Source organism: Pseudophryne corroboree, unplaced genomic scaffold (genome assembly GCF_028390025.1).
Source record: "Pseudophryne corroboree isolate aPseCor3 unplaced genomic scaffold, aPseCor3.hap2 scaffold_451, whole genome shotgun sequence".
NCBI lineage: Eukaryota > Metazoa > Chordata > Amphibia > Anura > Myobatrachidae > Pseudophryne > Pseudophryne corroboree.
The window spans coordinates 130,087-139,057 of NW_026970073.1; positions in this window are offsets into that span (position 1 = coordinate 130,087).

Here is an 8,971-nt window from a genome sequence, read left to right on the forward strand (position 1 = left end):
TTTCTCCCAAACGAAGGACACTAGAATGAAAATTTTAAAGCCTCCTGTTAGTGCTTCATCTACACGTTATAGCCCTGAATTTTCCAATGCCTATCTCTTTGCAAAAGAGAGATATCGGCAAGGAAAAACTGTATTGTACCTTTGCATTTTTCTCCCAAACGAAAGACACTAGAATGAAAATTTTAAAGCCTCCTGTTAGTGCTTCATCTACACGTTATAGCCCTGCATTTTCCAATGCCTATCTCTTTGCAAAAGAGAGATATCGGCAAGGAAAAGTAGCATTGTACCTTTGCATTTTTCTCCCAAACGAAAGACACTAGAATGACAATTGTAAAGCCTCCTGTTAGTGCTTCATCTACACGTTATAGCCCTGCATTTTCCAATGCCTAGCTCTTTGCAAAAGAGAGATATTGGCAAGGAAAAGCTGTATTGTACCTTTGCATTTTTCTCCCAAACGAAAGACACTAGAATGAAAATTTAAAAGCCTCCTGTTAGTGCTTCATCTACACGTTATAGCCCTGAATTTTCCAATGCTTATCTCTTTGCAAAAGAGAGATATCGGCAAGGAAAAGCAGCATTGTACTTTTGCATTTTTCTCCCAAACGAAAGACACTAGAATGAAAATTTTAAAGCCTCCTGTTAGTGCTTCATCTACACGTTATAGCCCTGAATTTTCCAATGCCTAGCTCTTTGCAAAAGAGAGATATTGGCAAGGAAAAGCTATATTGTACCTTTGCATTTTTCTCCCAAACGAAGGACACTAGATTGAAAATTTTAAAGCCTCCTATTAGTGCTTCATCTACACGTTATAGCCCTGAATTTTCCAATGCCTAGCTCTTTGCAAAAGAGAGATATCGGCAAGGAAAAGCGGTATTGTACCTTTGCATTTTTCTCCCAAACGAAATACACTAGAATGAAAATTTTAAAGCCTCCTGTTAGTGCTTCATCTACACGTTATAGTCCTGAATTTTCCAATGCCTATCTCTTTGCAAAAGAGAGATATCGGCAAGGAAAAGCTGTATTGTACCTTTGCATTTTTCTCCCAAACGAAGGACACTAGAATGAAAATGTTAAAGCCTCCTATTAGTGCTTCATCTACACGTTATAGCCCTGAATTTTCCAATGCCTATCTCTTTGCAAAAGAGAGATATCGGCAAGGAAAAGCTGTATTGTACCTTTGCAGTTTTCTCCCAAACGAAGGACACTAGAATGAAAATTTTAAAGCCTCCTGTTAGTGCTTCATCTACACGTTATAGCCCTGAATTTTCCAATGCCTATCTCTTTGCAAAAGAGAGATATCGGCAAGGAAATGCTGTATTGTACCTTTGCATTTTTCTCCCAAACGAAATACACTAGAATGAAAATTTTAAAGCCTCCTGTTAGTGCTTCATCTACACGTTATAGTCCTGAATTTTCCAATGCCTATCTCTTTGCAAAAGAGAGATATCGGCAAGGAAAAGCTGTATTGTACCTTTGCATTTTTCTCCCAAACGAAGGACAATAGAATGAAAATTTTAAAGCCTCCTATTAGTGCTTCATCTACACGTTATAGCCCTGAATTTTCCAATGCCTATCTCTTTGCAAAAGAGAGATATCGGCAAGGAAAAGCTGTATTGTACCTTTGCAGTTTTCTCCCAAACGAAAGACACTAGAATGAAAATTTTAAAGCCTCCTGTTAGTGCTTCATCTACACGTTATAGCTCTGAATTTTCCAATGCCTATCTCTTTGCAAAAGAGAGATATCGGCAAGGAAAAGCAGCATTGTACTTTTGCATTTTTCTCCCAAACGAAAGACACTAGAATGAAAATTTTAAAGCCTCCTGTTAGTGCTTCATTTACACGTTATAGCCCTGAATTTTCCAATGCCTAGCTCTTTGCAAAAGAAAGATATTGGCAAGGAAAAGCTGTATTGTACCTTTGCATTTTTCTCCCAAACGAAGGACACTAGATTGAAAATTTTAAAGCCTCCTATTAGTGCTTCATCTACACGTTATAGCCCTGAATTTTCCAATGCCTAGCTCTTTGCAAAAGAGAGATATCGGCAAGGAAAAGCTGTATTGTACCTTTGCATTTTTCTCCCAAACGAAATACACTAGAATGAAAATTTTAAAGCCTCCTGTTAGTGCTTCATCTACACGTTATAGCCCTGAATTTTCCAATGCCTATCTCTTTGCAAAAGAGAGATATCGGCAAGGAAAAGCTGTATTGTACCTTTGCATTTTTCTCCCAAACGAAGGACACTAGAATGAAAATTTTAAAGCCTCCTATTAGTGCTTCATCTACACGTTATAGCCCTGAATTTTCCAATGCCTATCTCTTTGCAAAAGAGAGATATCGGCAAGGAAAAACTGTATTGTACCTTTGCATTTTTCTCCCAAACGAAAGACACTAGAATGAAAATTTTAAAGCCTCCTGTTAGTGCTTCATCTACACGTTATAGCCCTGAATTTTCCAATGCCTAGCTCTTTGCAAAAGAGAGATATCGGCAAGGAAAAGCTGTATTGTACCTTTGCATTTTTCTCCCAAACGAAAGACACTAGAATGAAAATTTTAAAGCCTCCTGTTAGTGCTTCATCTACACGTTATAGCCCTGAATTTTCCAATGCTTATCTCTTTGCAAAAGAGAGATATCGGCAAGGAAAAGCAGCATTGTACTTTTGCATTTTTCTCCCAAACGAAAGACACTAGAATGAAAATTTTAAAGCCTCTTGTTAGTGCTTCATCTACACGTTATAGCCCTGAATTTTCCAATGCCTAGCTCTTTGCAAAAGAAATATATTGGCAAGGAAAAGCTGTATTGTACCTTTGCATTTTTCTCCCAAACGAAGGACACTAGATTGAAAATTTTGAAGCCTCCTATTAGTGCTTCATCTACACGTTATAGCCCTGAATTTTCCAATGCCTAGCTCTTTGCAAAAGAGAGATATCGGCAAGGAAAAGCGGTATTGTACCTTTGCATTTTTCTCCCAAACGAAATACACTAGAATGAAAATTTTAAAGCCTCCTGTTAGTGCTTCATCTACACGTTATAGCCCTGAATTTTCCAATGCCTATCTCTTTGCAAAAGAGAGATATCGGCAAGGAAAAGCTGTATTGTACCTTTGCATTTTTCTCCCAAACGAAGGACACTAGAATGAAAATTTTAAAGCCTCCTATTAGTGCTTCATCTACACGTTATAGCCCTGAATTTTCCAATGCCTATCTCTTTGCAAAAGAGAGATATCGGCAAGGAAAAGCTGTATTGTACCTTTGCAGTTTTCTCCCAAACGAAAGACACTAGAATGAAAATGTTAAAGCCTCCTGTTAGTGCTTCATCTACACGTTATAGCCCTGAATTTTCCAATGCCTATCTCTTTGCAAAAGAGAGATATCGGCAAGGAAAAACTGTATTGTACCTTTGCATTTTTCTCCCAAACGAAAGACACTAGAATGAAAATTTTAAAGCCTCCTGTTAGTGCTTCATCTACACGTTATAGCCCTGAATTTTCCAATGCCTATCTCTTTGCAAAAGAGAGATATCGGCAAGGAAAAGCTGTATTGTACCTTTGCATTTTTCTCCCAAACGAAGGACACTAGAATGAAAATTTAAAAGCCTCCTGTTTAGTGCTTCATCTACACGGTATAGCCCTGAATTTTCCAATGCCTAGCTCTTTGCAAAAGAGAGATATTGGCAAGGAAAAGCTGTATTGTACCTTTGCATTTTTCTCCCAAACGAAGGACACTAGAATGAAAATTTTAAAGCCTCCTGTTAGGCCATCATCTACACGACATAGCCCTGAATTTTCCAATGCGCAGCTCTTTGCAAAAGAGAGATATTGGCAAGGAAAAGCTGTCTTGTACCATTGCAGTTTTCTCCCAAACGAAGGACACTAGAAAGAACATTTTAAAGCCTCCTGTTAGGCCATCATCTACACGACATAGCCCTGAATTTTCCAATGCGCAGCTCTTTGCAAAAGAGATATATTGGCAAGGAAAAGCTGTCTTGTACCATTGCATTTTTCTCCCAAACGAAGGACACTAGAAAGAACATTTTAAAGCCTCCTGTTAGGCCATCATCTACACGACATAGCCCTGAATTTTCGAATGCGCAGCTCTTTGCAAAAGAGAGATATTGGCAAGGAAAAGCTGTCTTGTACCTTTGCATTTTTCTCCCAAACGAAGGACACTAGAAAGAACATTTTAAAGCCTCCTGTTAGGCCATCATCTACACGACATAGCCCTGAATTTTCGAATGCGCAGCTCTTTGCAAAAGAGAGATATTGGCAAGGAAAAGCTGTCTTGTACCTTTGCATTTTTCTCCCAAACGAAGGTCACTAGAAAGAAAATTTTAAAGCCTCCTGTTAGGCCATCATCTACACGACATAGCCCTGAATTTTCCAATGAGTAGCTCTTTGCAAAATAGAGATATTGGCAAGGAAAAGCTGTCTTGTACCTTTGCATTTTTCTCCCAAACGAAGGACACTAGAAAGAAAATTTTAAAGCCTCCTGTTAGGCCATCATCTACACGACATAGTCCTGAATTTTCCAATGCGCAGCTCTTTGCAAAAGAGAGATATTGGCAAGGAAAAGCTGTCTTGTACCATTGCATTTTTCTCCCAAACGAAGGACACTAGAAAGAACATTTTAAAGCCTCCTGTTAGGCCATCATCTACACGACATAGCCCTGAATTTTCCAATGCGCAGCTCTTTGCAAAAGAGAGATATTGGCAAGGAAAAGCTGTCTTGTACCTTTGCATTTTTCTCCCAAACGAAGGACACTAGAAAGAAAATTTTAAAGCCTCCTGTTAGGCCATCATCTACACGACATAGCCCTGAATTTTCCAATGCGTAGCTCTTTGCAAAAGAGAGATATTGGCAAGGAAAAGCTGTCTTGTACCTTTGCATTTTTTCTCCCAAACGAAGGACACTAGAAAGAAAATTTTAAAGCCTCCTGTTAGGCCATCATCTACACGACATAGCCCTGAATTTTCCAATCCGTAGCTCTTTGCAAAAGAGAGATATTGGCAAGTAAAAGCTGTCTTGTACCTTTGCATTTTTCTCCCAAACGAAGGACACTAGAAAGAAAATTTTAAAGCCTCCTGTTAGGCCATCATCTACACGACATAGCCCTGAATTTTCCAATGCGCAGCTCTTTGCAAAAGAGATATATTGGCAAGGAAAAGCTGTCTTGTACCATTGCATTTTTCTCCCAAACGAAGGACACTAGAAAGAAAATTTTAAAGCCACCTGTTAGGCCATCATCTACACGACATAGCCCTGAATTTTCCAATGCGTAGCTCTTTGCAAAAGAGAGATATTGGCAAGGAAAAGCTGTCTTGTACCTTTGCATTTTTCTCCCAAACGAAGGACACTAGAAAGAAAATTTTAAAGCCTCCTGTTAGGCCATCATCTACACGACATAGCCCTGAATTTTCCAATGCGCAGCTCTTTGCAAAAGAGAGATATTGGCAAGGAAAAGCTGTCTTGTACCATTGCATTTTTCTCCCAAACGAAGGACACTAGAAAGAACATTTTAAAGCCTCCTGTTAGGCCATCATCTACACGACATAGCCCTGAATTTTCGAATGCGCAGCTCTTTTGCAAAAGAGAGATATTGGCAAGGAAAAGCTGTCTTGTACCTTTGCATTTTTCTCCCAAACGAAGGTCACTAGAAAGAAAATTTTAAAGCCTCCTGTTAGGCCATCATCTACATGACATAGCCCTGAATTTTCCAATGCGTAGCTCTTTGCAAAATAGAGATATTGGCAAGGAAAAGCTGTCTTGTACCTTTGCATTTTTCTCCCAAACGAAGGACACTAGAAAGAAAATTTTAAAGCCTCCTGTTAGGCCATCATCTACACGACATAGCCCTGAATTTTCCAATGCGCAGCTCTTTGCAAAAGAGAGATATTGGCAAGGAAAAGCTGTCTTGTACCTTTGCATTTTTCTCCCAAACGAAGGACACTAGAAAGAAAATTTTAAAGCCTCCTGTTAGGCCATCATCTACACGACATAGCCCTGAATTTTCCAATGCGTAGCTCTTTGCAATAGAGAGATATTGGCAAGGAAAAGCTGTCTTGTACCTTTGCATTTTTCTCCCAAACGAAGGACACTAGAAAGAAAATTTTAAAGCCTCCTGTTAGGCCATCATCTACACGACATATCCCTGAGTTTTCCAATGCGCAGCTCTTTGCAAAAGAGAGATATTGGCAAGGAAAAGCTGTCTTGTACCTTTGCATTTTTCTCCCAAACGAAGGACACTAGAATGAAAATTTTAAAGCCTCCTGTTAGTGCTTCATCTACACGTTATAGCCCTGAATTTTCCAATGCCTATCTCTTTGCAAAAGAGAGATATCGGCAAGGAAAAGCTGTATTGTACCTTTGCATTTTTCTACCAAACGAAGGACACTAGAATGAAAATTTAAAAGCCTCCTGTTAGTGCTTCATCTACACGGTATAGCCCTGAATTTTCCAATGCCTAGCTCTTTGCAAAAGAGAGATATTGGCAAGGAAAAGCTGTATTGTACCTTTGCATTTTTCTCCCAAACGAAAGACACTAGAATGAAAATTTTAAAGCCTCCTGTTAGTGCTTCATCTACACGTTATAGCCCTGAATTTTCCAATGCCTATCTCTTTGCAAAAGAGAGATATTGGCAATTAAAAGCTGTATTGTACCTTTGCATTTTTCTCCCAAACGAAGGACACTAGAATGAAAATTTTTAAGCCTCCTGTTAGTGCTTCATCTACACGTTATAGCCCTGCATTTTCCAATGCCAATCTCTTTGCAAAAGAGAGATATCGGCAAGGAAAAGCAGCATTGTACTTTTGCATTTTTCTCCCAAACGAAAGACACTAGAATGAAAATTTTAAAGCCTCCCGTTAGGCCATCATCTACACGACATAGCCCTGAATTTTCCAATGCGCAGCTCTTTGCAAAAGAGAGATATTGGCAAGGAAAAGCTGTCTTGTACCTTTGCATTTTTCTCCCAAACGAAGGTCACTAGAAAGAACATTTTAAAGCCTCCTGTTAGGCCATCATCTACACGACATAGCCCTGAATTTTCCAATGCGCAGCTCTTTGCAAAAGAGAGATATTGGCAAGGAAAAGCTGTCTTGTACCTTTGCATTTTTCTCCCAAACGAAGGACACTAGAAAGAAAATTTTAAAGCCTCCTGTTAGGCCATCATCTACACGACATAGCCCTGAATTTTCCAATGCGCAGCTCTTTGCAAAAGAGAGATATTGGCAAGGAAAAGCTGTCTTGTACCATTGCATTTTTCTCCCAAACGAAGGACACTAGAAAGAACATTTTAAAGCCTCCTGTTAGGCCATCATCTACACGACATAGCCCTGAATTTTCCAATGCGCAGCTCTTTGCAAAAGAGAGATATTGGCAAGGAAAAGCTGTCTTGTACCATTGCATTTTTCTCCCAAACGAAGGACACTAGAAAGAAAATTTTAAAGCCTCCTGTTAGGCCATCATCTACACGACATAGCCCTGAATTTTCCAATGCGCAGCTCTTTGCAAAAGAGAGATATTGGCAAGGAAAAGCTGTCTTGTACCTTTGCATTTTTCTCCCAAACGAAGGTCACTAGAAAGAAAATTGTAAAGCCTCCTGTTAGGCCATCATCTACACGACATAGCCCTGAATTTTCCAATGCGCAGCTCTTTGCAAAAGAGAGATATTGGCAAGGAAAAGCTGTCTTGTACCATTGCATTTTTCTCCCAAACGAAGGACACTAGAAAGAAAATTTTAAAGCCTCCTGTTAGGCCATCATCTACACGACATAGCCCTGAATTTTCCAATGCGCAGCTCTTTGCAAAAGAGAGATATTGGCAAGGAAAAGCTGTCTTGTACCATTGCATTTTTCTCCCAAACGAAGGACACTAGAAAGAAAATTTTAAAGCCACCTGTTAGGCCATCATCTACACGACATAGCCCTGAATTTTCCAATGCGCAGCTCTTTGCAAAAGAGAGATATTGGCAAGGAAAAGCTGTCTTGTACCATTGCATTTTTCTCCCAAACGAAGGACACTAGAAAGAACATTTTAAAGCCTCCTGTTAGGCCATCATCTACACGACATAGCCCTGAATTTTCGAATGCGCAGCTCTTTGCAAAAGAGAGATATTGGCAAGGAAAAGCTGTCTTGTACCTTTGCATTTTTCTCCCAAACGAAGGTCACTAGAAAGAAAATTTTAAAGCCTCCTGTTAGGCCATCATCTACACGACATAGCCCTGAATTTTCCAATGAGTAGCTCTTTGCAAAATAGAGATATTGGCAAGGAAAAGCTGTCTTGTACCTTTGCATTTTTCTCCCAAACGAAGGACACTAGAAAGAAAATTTTAAAGCCTCCTGTTAGGCCATCATCTACACGACATAGTCCTGAATTTTCCAATGCGCAGCTCTTTGCAAAAGAGAGATATTGGCAAGGAAAAGCTGTCTTGTACCATTGCATTTTTCTCCCAAACGAAGGACACTAGAAAGAACATTTTAAAGCCTCCTGTTAGGCCATCATCTACACGACATAGCCCTGAATTTTCCAATGCGCAGCTCTTTGCAAAAGAGAGATATTGGCAAGGAAAAGCTGTCTTGTACCTTTGCATTTTTCTCCCAAACGAAGGACACTAGAAAGAAAATTTTAAAGCCTCCTGTTAGGCCATCATCTACACGACATAGCCCTGAATTTTCCAATGCGTAGCTCTTTGCAAAAGAGAGATATTGGCAAGGAAAAGCTGTCTTGTACCTTTGCATTTTTTCTCCCAAACGAAGGACACTAGAAAGAAAATTTTAAAGCCTCCTGTTAGGCCATCATCTACACGACATAGCCCTGAATTTTCCAATCCGTAGCTCTTTGCAAAAGAGAGATATTGGCAAGTAAAAGCTGTCTTGTACCTTTGCATTTTTCTCCCAAACGAAGGACACTAGAAAGAAAATTTTAAAGCCTCCTGTTAGGCCATCATCTACACGACATAGCCCTGAATTTTCCAA